Genomic DNA, 9,092 nt, shown 5'->3' on the forward strand with positions numbered 1-9,092 from the left:
ATATTGCTGGAAAGCCCTGGATGTCTACTTTCCAACGCCGTTGAGATCACGCCAATTGGAGTTCTGTAGCTCCAGAAAATCCATTTCGAGTGCAGGGAGGTCAGATTCCAACAGCATCAATAGTCCTTTTGTCAGCCTTCTTCAGAGTTCTGCTCAAATCCCTCAATTTCAGTCAGAATTTACCTGAAATCACAGAAAAACACACAAACTCATAGTAAAGTCCAGAAATGTGAATTTAACATAAAAACTAGTGAAAACATCCCTAAAAGTAGCTTAAACTTACTAAAAACTATCTAAAAACAATGCCAAAAAGCGTATAAATTATCCGCTCATCAGTGGTATTCCGAGTAGGATTCAAGGATTGAATGGCTGTGACGAGCTTCAAACTCGCAATTTTTGGGCGTGATGACAAACGCAAAAGGATCAATGGATCCTATTCCAACATGATCGAGAACCAACAGCTGATTAGCCATGCTGTGACAGAGCATCTGGACCATTTTCACTGAGAGGATAGGAGGTAGCCTCTGACAATGGTGACACCCTACATACAGCTTGCCATGGAAGGAGCCTTGCGTTTGGAAAAGGATTTCAAGGAAGAGTTGAAGTTCAGAGGACAAAGCATCTCCAAAACCCCAACATGTTCTTCATTAATAAAGTAACAATTACTTATTCCAAACACTTTTACTTCTTACAATTAAATCTAAATAACCTTATTGGCATCCTGACTAAGATTAATAAAATAAACATAGCTTGCTTCAAACCAATAATCTCTATGGGATCGACCCTTACTCACGTAAGGTATTACTTGGACGACCCAGTGCACTTGCTGGTTAGTTGTGCGGATTGCAAAAGTGTGATTGCAATTTCGTGCACCATCCCTCAATTTCAGCTAGAAAATACCTAAAATCATAGAGAAATACATAAACTCATAGTATAGTCCAGAAATGTGAATTTTGCTTAAAAACTAATACAAATATACTAAAAAGTGGCTAGATCCTACTAAAATCTATCTAAAAACAATGCCAAAAAGCGTATAAATTATCCGCTCATTACCTGTGCCTGAAATTTAACACATAGATGAAAAGTCGATACCACTGCCCTGAACGTGTTCAGAGCAGGTCTTCCGAGAATAACATTGTAAGGACTGGGGTAGTCAACTAGTAGATATTGTATATCAATGGTTTTTGACAATGAGTCATCTCCTATTGTCGTCTTTAGCCATATATAGCACTTGATCGGGACCCTTTCTCCAGAGAATCCAACTAGTTCTCCGGATGAGGGTTGCATGAGTTTTTCAGATAATTTCTTTTTTAGAAAAGTAGAGTAAAAGAGGACGTCCGCACTACTACCTGGGTCCAATAGGACTTTTCTTACCAATAGTTCGCCTGTTTGGATGGAGATTACCACTAGGTCGTCTGAATGTGGAGCGGCCGAGCATATGTCTGTCTGGTTAAAGGTGATTTCTAGGTTGGGCATGTCTTTGTTGCTTTGTGGTGCTGTTCCTTCGATTGCCAGCATTACGCGGTAGCTCCGCTTTCTTGCAGATATTGTTACGCCTCCCCCGGCGAATCCTCAGGATACGCAGTTTATAATCCCTTTTGGTGGGGCATTGTTTGACCATTTATTGACTTCCTTGCTTCCCGAGGTTTGTTAGCGTTCTTCTTTGTCCCTACCGCTCTCTTTATGTTTTCTTCCTTCAATGTATTTATCTAGGAGGCCTTGCTGAGCTAATCTTTCCAAGAGATCTTTGGCTATCACGCACTCATCGGTTGTGTGTCTGTACTTTTTGTGGAAGGCACAGTACTTGCTTTTGTCAACAAATCGCTGATCTTGATAACTCCTAGCTCTTGCTGGTGGTTTTATGATTTTAGCATTGCATATTTCTTTGATTATCTTTTCCCTCTTTTGTTGAATTTCTTGTAGTTGTCGAATTTCGGGGTGAGCTTGAATGGCTTTCCGGGTTCTTTGTTGTTCACCGACCTTGGCATTCTGTCTTCCTCCCTTCTAGGTTTTCTTTTTGTTCTATCGGCTTCACGGAGCTCTTCAATCTCCATCTGTCTGGCTGCTCTTTCCCGAAACTCTTCTAACGTCTTCGGCTTAGTGACCGCGATTGTCTCTCTGAACTTTTCGGGTTGAAAACCGGCTTTAAGAGCATGTAGGTGGACAACAGGGTTCAGGTCTGGTATCTCCATGGTTGCTTCTGTAAATCTGGTCATGTAGTCTTTCAAACTTTCTTGTGGACCTTGGCGGATGGTGCTGAGGTAATCTAATCCGTGTACGTAAATTCGTGCTACTGCAAAGTAGTTGATGAAGGACCTTGCTAGCTCTTCAAAGGAAGAGATTGACCCTGCAGGTAATTTTGAAAACCAAAGTAAAGCAGCTCCATCAAGGTAAGTATGGAAAGCTCTGCAAAGTACAAGTTCATTATTAGGGCCATAAAAAACATCATAGACTGAAATTTCTTAATGTGAGCCTGGGGGTCACCAATCCCCTTATATGGCTTGAGCGAGGAAGGCAGTGTAAAATGTTTTGGCATTCGGTAATTCGTGATTTCTTCGGAGAATGGGTTGGCTAAGGTCAGCCTCTCCTTTGGTGGGTTGACGCTCAATAGGTCTGTGTTGCCTTGGGTTGGGGCTTTGGAATTACCCTATTCTCGTTTATTGGCGCTGTTCTGGGTTGATAGTTTGGCGAGTCTTTTGACTTCTGCTTGTAGCTCGGCCATCTGGGCCATAAGTTCGGCCTGAGTGAGTTGATGAACTCCGTTATCGGCCATGTTGGAAGATTGAGGAACCCTGCGTAAAAGAAAAACACAAAGTGCAATATGGAAAAAAAATAGTGGGGTCAGGGTAACTGTTCTGACCCCACGGTGGGCGCCAAATGTTCCGTTCTGAGTGAGCTGAGGTGTATGGCCTCTGAGGGGGTCACTCAGGTCCTTGGCTAAGCTATACATCATCCAGGGACAATGTTGAGAGTAGACCTCGGTCCTTTAAAACACGGCGGCGGGAGCAGCTACACAAAGCACTCCGACGCTCAAGTAAGTGTATGAGTTATGAGAGAGTAAAGAATAATAAACTAGAGTGAATTAAGTGACCTGAACTTTCAGGGTTCTGTGGCCTGGTTTTTTAGGCGAGTGGTGTGTTAGTAAGGGTCTTGTTTATTCTAATATATCTGGTAGGTGCCGTTATCAGTATCTTTGGCTTGTGCAGAGTCGTGATCTTGTTTGTTCCGATAGATTTTTTTTATTATTCAGCTTTGTTTTTTAAAATATAATGGTAACTGTTCATGCCCTGACCCATGCTAAAAGCCAGGCCCAATAAAGATGAAAGGTCCACCAATAAAGGTGGACTTCACCATAAACCCGACCTCTTTAAAAAGATTGGACAAAAACATAAAGGTCCAGTCTTACTTGGCTAAATAAGTAATTGCCTCCTTAAGTTTTTCTAACCAATTCTACTTCATCTAGAAGGTAAATCCCAACAAATTCTCAACATAAAGAGAACGCTTACCTATCAAAAAGATAGAACTATTCGAACAAAGGTGGTCAACTACTCTACTATAAATATACTGCCACCCCCAAGTATAACTCATGTTCTAATCTACTAAAAACCTGCCTAAAATCCTTGCTAACTTAAGCATCGGAGTTTCTTGCAGGTACCACCCGCACCTCCTCACGAGAAACTCGAACAGGCGACACCTCGGCATATCAAGTCAGACGCTGCCATACAAAGAGATCTGGACCTCACGTTCAGGCCCAAATCAACTTTTTAACCCTCGAAACATTGGTGCCGTTGTCGGAGACCTGGGATTCACCCTCTGACAAATGGCAGACGATGACCACAGAGATAGTTAAACGCATTTGAGTTTGAGTCAGAATATCAGCCGAAAAACCAAGCCCTCTTACTTCTGCCTCCACCACCACACCACGGCCCTCACGGGAAAGGAACCTCGGGAAATCTCCAAAAAAGGAGGATCCAGTTCGAGGTCCACCATCCCGAGGCTGAAGACCAACCTCATACAATCGAAATTCTAGATCTCGTTCATGGCCAAGGGGATCGACTACAACAGCTTCAACACAAGGCTGAACGACAACGAGAATCAGAACGAGAGTTGTGAAGAGAGGTAAGACAGCGACAGGAGTTAGAAGACAAGTTACAGAAACTGGAGGCTGACATACAAAGGAGAAACACTCGGGCAGAGTGTGATGAAAGTCCATTAGGGGGACAGAATCCGTTCACAAAAGAGATCATGAGGGCTAAAGTTTCTAAGAACTTCAAATCATCCGATATGGATCTCTACGACAGAACGTCCGACCTGAGTCATCTTCTCAGCAACTTCAGAAGCAGAATGTACCTGGCCGATGCCTTTGATGTAACTCGTTGCAAAGCCTTTCCGACTACTTTAACCAAGGCTGCAATGAAATGATTTGATGGCCTACCCCCAAGGTCAGTAATTAGTTTTGACAACCTCAGGTTTCCATTGTTTCTGAGGGCAAAACGAGCATATGGGCAAACTTGGAGGAAAGCCTAAAGAAATAACTCGTAGAATTGTTGAGGAAAAACTCCGATCTCTTTGCCTGAAAAGACTCTGACATACCTGGTATAGATCCCGACCTGATGTGCCATAGGCTTGCTGTGTACCTAGGTTCCTGATGAGCGGATAATTTATACGCTTTTTGGCACTGTTTTTAGTATATTTTAGTTAGTTTTTATTATATTTTTATTAGTTTTTAATTAAAATTCACTTTTCTGGACTTTACTATGAGTTTGTGTGTTTTTCTGTGATTTCAGGTAATTTCTGGCTGAAATTGAGGGACCTGAGCAAAAATCTGATTAAGAGGCTGAAAAAGGACTGCAGATGCTGTTGGATTCTGACCTCCCTGCACTCGAAGTTGATTTTCTGGAGCTACAGAAGCCCAATTGGCGCGCTCTTAATTGAATTGGAAATTAGACATCCTGGGCTTTCCAGCAATGTATAATAGTTTATACTTTACCCGAGATTTGATGGCCCAAACCGGCGTTGCAAATCAGCTTCAGAATTCCCGGCGTTTAACGCCGGAACTGGCACAAAAATTGGAGTTAAACGCCCAAACTGGCACAAAAGCTGGCGTTTAACTCCAAGAAAAGTCTCTAAACATGAAAGCTTCAATGCTCAGCCCAAGCACACACCAAGTGGACCCCGGAAGTGGATTTTTACGTCATTTACTCATTTCTGTATATCCTAGGTTACTAGTTCACTATAAGTAGGACCTTTTGACATTGTATCTTTACCTTATGACACTTTACACGTTTCATATTGTACCTTCTATGACAAGAGTCTCTAAACCCCATGGTTGGGGGTGAGGAGCTCTGCTGTGTCTTGATGGATTAATGCAATTACTACTGTTTTTCATTCAATCACGCTTGCTTTCATTCTAAGATATCACTTGTTCCTCAACTTGATGAATGTGATGATCCGTGACACTCATCATCATTCTCACCTATGAACGTGTGCCTGACAACCACCTCCGTTCTATCTTAGATTGAGTGGATATCTCCTAGATTCCTTAATCAGAATCTTCGTGGTATAAGCTAGAATTGATGGCGGAATTCAAGAGAATTCGGAAGGTCTAAACCTTGTCTGTGGTATTCTGAGTAGGATTCAAGGATTGAATGACTGTGATGAGCTTCAAACTCTTGAAGGCTGGGCGTTAGTGATAGACGCAAAAGAATCAATGGATTCTATTCCAACCCGATTGAGAACTGACAGATGATTAGTCGTGCTGTGACAGAGCGCGTTGAACATTTTCACTGAGAGGATGGGAGGTAGCCATTGACAACAGTGAAACCCTACATACAGCTTGCCATGGAAGGAGTCTTGCGTGCATGAAGAAGAAGACAGTAGGAAAGCAGAGATTCAGAAGATAGAGCATCTCCAAAACCTCAACATGTTCTCCATTACTGCTAAACAAGTATTTATTTCATGTTCTCTTACTTTTCACAATTAAACCTGAGAATTATTGATATCCTGACTAAGAGTTACAAGATAACCATAGCTTGCTTCAAGCCGACAATCTCCGTGGGATCGACCCTTACTCACATAAGGTATTACTTGGACGACCCAGTGCACTTGCTGGTTAGTTGTGTGGAATTGCAAAAGTGTGATTGTAATTTTGTGCACCAGTTCCCGACATGTTCCGCAGAAGCGCAGAAATCTCGGGGCAGAATGAACACAAGTCATAGAAGAACAAGTACAAGCTTTACTGGAGGCAGGGTTTATAAGAGAGGTAAAATATCCACTATGGTTAGCCAACGTGGTGTTGGTGAAAAAAACAAAATGAAAAGTGGAGGATGTGTGTTGATTATACCGACCTCAATAAAGCCTTCTCTAAGGACCATTATCCACTCCCCAGCATAGATGCTTTGGTTGACTGATAAACCACTATTTTATGGTTTACAATGTGTTTAATTGTGTGGTTTTATCATGGTCTTTACCCACTTATTCATATAATTAGCATGCATTTATATTTCCTTTCTAAAATTATTACATGATTGAAAACATGCTTCTTTGGTCTTAATTTAGCTAATCTTAATCCTCTCTTATTACCATTCGATGCCTTGATCTGTGTGTTAAGTGTTTCAGGCTTCATAGGGCAGGAATGGCTTAGAGAATGAAGAAGAAGTGTGCAAAGATGGAAGGAATACAAGAAATTGAGGAGATGACCAGCGAAGAGTCACGCGGTCGCATGGCTCACGCGATCGCGTGAAATAGAAGAAATCAGCGTGACGCGATCGCATGGCTCACGCGACCGCGCGGATTGGAAAAGCACAAGTGACGCGAAAGCGTAGACGACGTGAAACGCGTGGCAGGAAAAACACGAATGACGCGTCCGCATGGATGACGCGATCACGTGACGTGCGCGATCTGCAGAATTACAAAAGTCGCTGGCAGAGATTCTGGGCCGCATTTCAACCCAGTTTTCGGCCTAAAAACACAGATTAAAGTCAGGAAACTTGCAGAGACTCATCATGCTCTGATAGTTCATAATTTTAGTTTTAGATGTAGTTTTTAGTGAGAGAGGTTCTATCCTCTCTCTTAGGATTAGGATTTAGGACTTCTCTTAGTTTTAGGAGTGACTCTCAATCCCAGGTTCAATGTTCTTCGTATTTATTTATTTTCAATGTTCCATGTTTGGATTGATTTTCTTAATTAATGTTATTTGAGGTATTTCAGTTTATGATTGTTTTATTTATGAATGCTTTTTATTTAATTTAGATAGTTTCCCTTTTGGCTTTGGTTAAATAATTGGTGACTCTAGAGTTATCAAACTCATTGTTGATTGAAAATTGGATTTCTTCATTTTATTAATTCATATTCCAATAACTCTAGCCTTTCCCAAAGAAAGACTAGGACTTGAGGATTCGAATTAATTCATCCACTTAACTTACCTTCATAGTTAGAGGTTAACAAGGTGGGAGAAAAATCCAATTCTCATCATAATTGATAAGGATAACTAGGATAGGACTTCCAGTTCTTCATACCTTGCCAAGAGATTTTATTATTGTTAATTTATTTTACTTGTCATTTAAATATGCTTGTACCCATTGCCCAAACTCCAAAACCCCAAAACACACTTTTTCATAACCAATAATAAGAACACACCTCCCTACAATTCCTTGAGAAGACGACCCGAGGTTTAAATACTCGGTTATCAATTTTAAAGGGGATTGTTACTTGTGACAACCAAAACTTTTGTACGAAGGGATTTCTGTTAGTTTGGAAGCTATATCTACAACGCGAATATTTTTATAAATTCTTTACTAGCAAAAATCCTAACGTCAAAATGGCACCGTTGCCGGGGAATTGCAAACGTGTGCCTTATTATTGGTTATTGTAAATATTTTTCAAAAAAAATTTATATCTTTTTCATAATCTTATCTTATCCTTTTTCAAAAAAAATCATATCTTTTTCAAAATCCTATTTTATCTTTTTTAAAATAAAATCTTATCTTTTTCAAAATATTTTCCTTTTGTTAGTTTTTGTTTCTATTTTTTTTCTACTACCATGAATTCTCACCCCTATGGCTTCAAGTTTGATTCCAATGTTATTGTTAGGAATGGACACTATAATGAGAAAAGGAATATGCATCAAGGTCAAAGCAATCAAAGATGGACGGAGCCAAGAGGATCTGATCAACCTTTTAGGCAACAACACCTTCCAAGATATCATGGATGAAGACCATTTTACAATGCATACCAAAATGATAGATATCCTCAACATGACTTTGGACCGCCATACTCATAAGCCTCTTTCCACCAAACACCTCCATATGACCCTACTCCTTATCCACCACACCAACCACCCTACGAGCCATACTTAGAACCACCACCTCAATATTCACCATCTCCATATCTTTATAAAGAGGAACCACCTTCCTACCATGAACCTTTTCTCCCGACAAATGAACCCTCCTATCCACCCCAAACCTCCATGGAGAAAGCATTTACCGATCTAAACTCTACTATACAAGCTCTCGTCACCCAAATCGGACCACCGAATACCTTCAACAATCAACCCTCAAGCTCTAGTGCACTTCCTTTTCAACCATATAATGCTCCACCCATTCCATCACCACCCATCCCATCACTACCATCCATGGAAGAGGACCCACATCCATCAATACAAGAGCAAGATGATCCCAGTTATGCTATTGAAATGGAACAAGAGTCAAAGGATCATTTCAAGGATACAGTAGATCAATTTCATGCAACCCTTCATCAATTGGAGCAAGCAATAAGTCAATTACCTTCCGGACGTTCGGACACTCAAGGGTCCCCATGGCTTCATGTGGAGAATCTAATAAAGAACGTAGCATGAAGGAGACACTAGAGACTCCAGTGGACAATAAGGAGCATGACTTTGTACTGGAACAAGTGGAGAGAGCCATAATAGTTGCAGAGGAAGAAGTGGTTGAAGATTTAGGAGATTGGTAGCGCGAAATTGTGAACAATACTTTTCACAACTCTCATAATCCCCGGTCATGAACCCCAAAAACTTGGTGTTCAATACCATGGCATTACACAACTTCGCACAACTAACCAGCAAGTGCACTGGG

The sequence above is a fragment of the Arachis duranensis genome, chromosome 6 (assembly GCF_000817695.3).
Source record: "Arachis duranensis cultivar V14167 chromosome 6, aradu.V14167.gnm2.J7QH, whole genome shotgun sequence".
Classification (NCBI taxonomy): Eukaryota; Viridiplantae; Streptophyta; class Magnoliopsida; order Fabales; family Fabaceae; genus Arachis; species Arachis duranensis.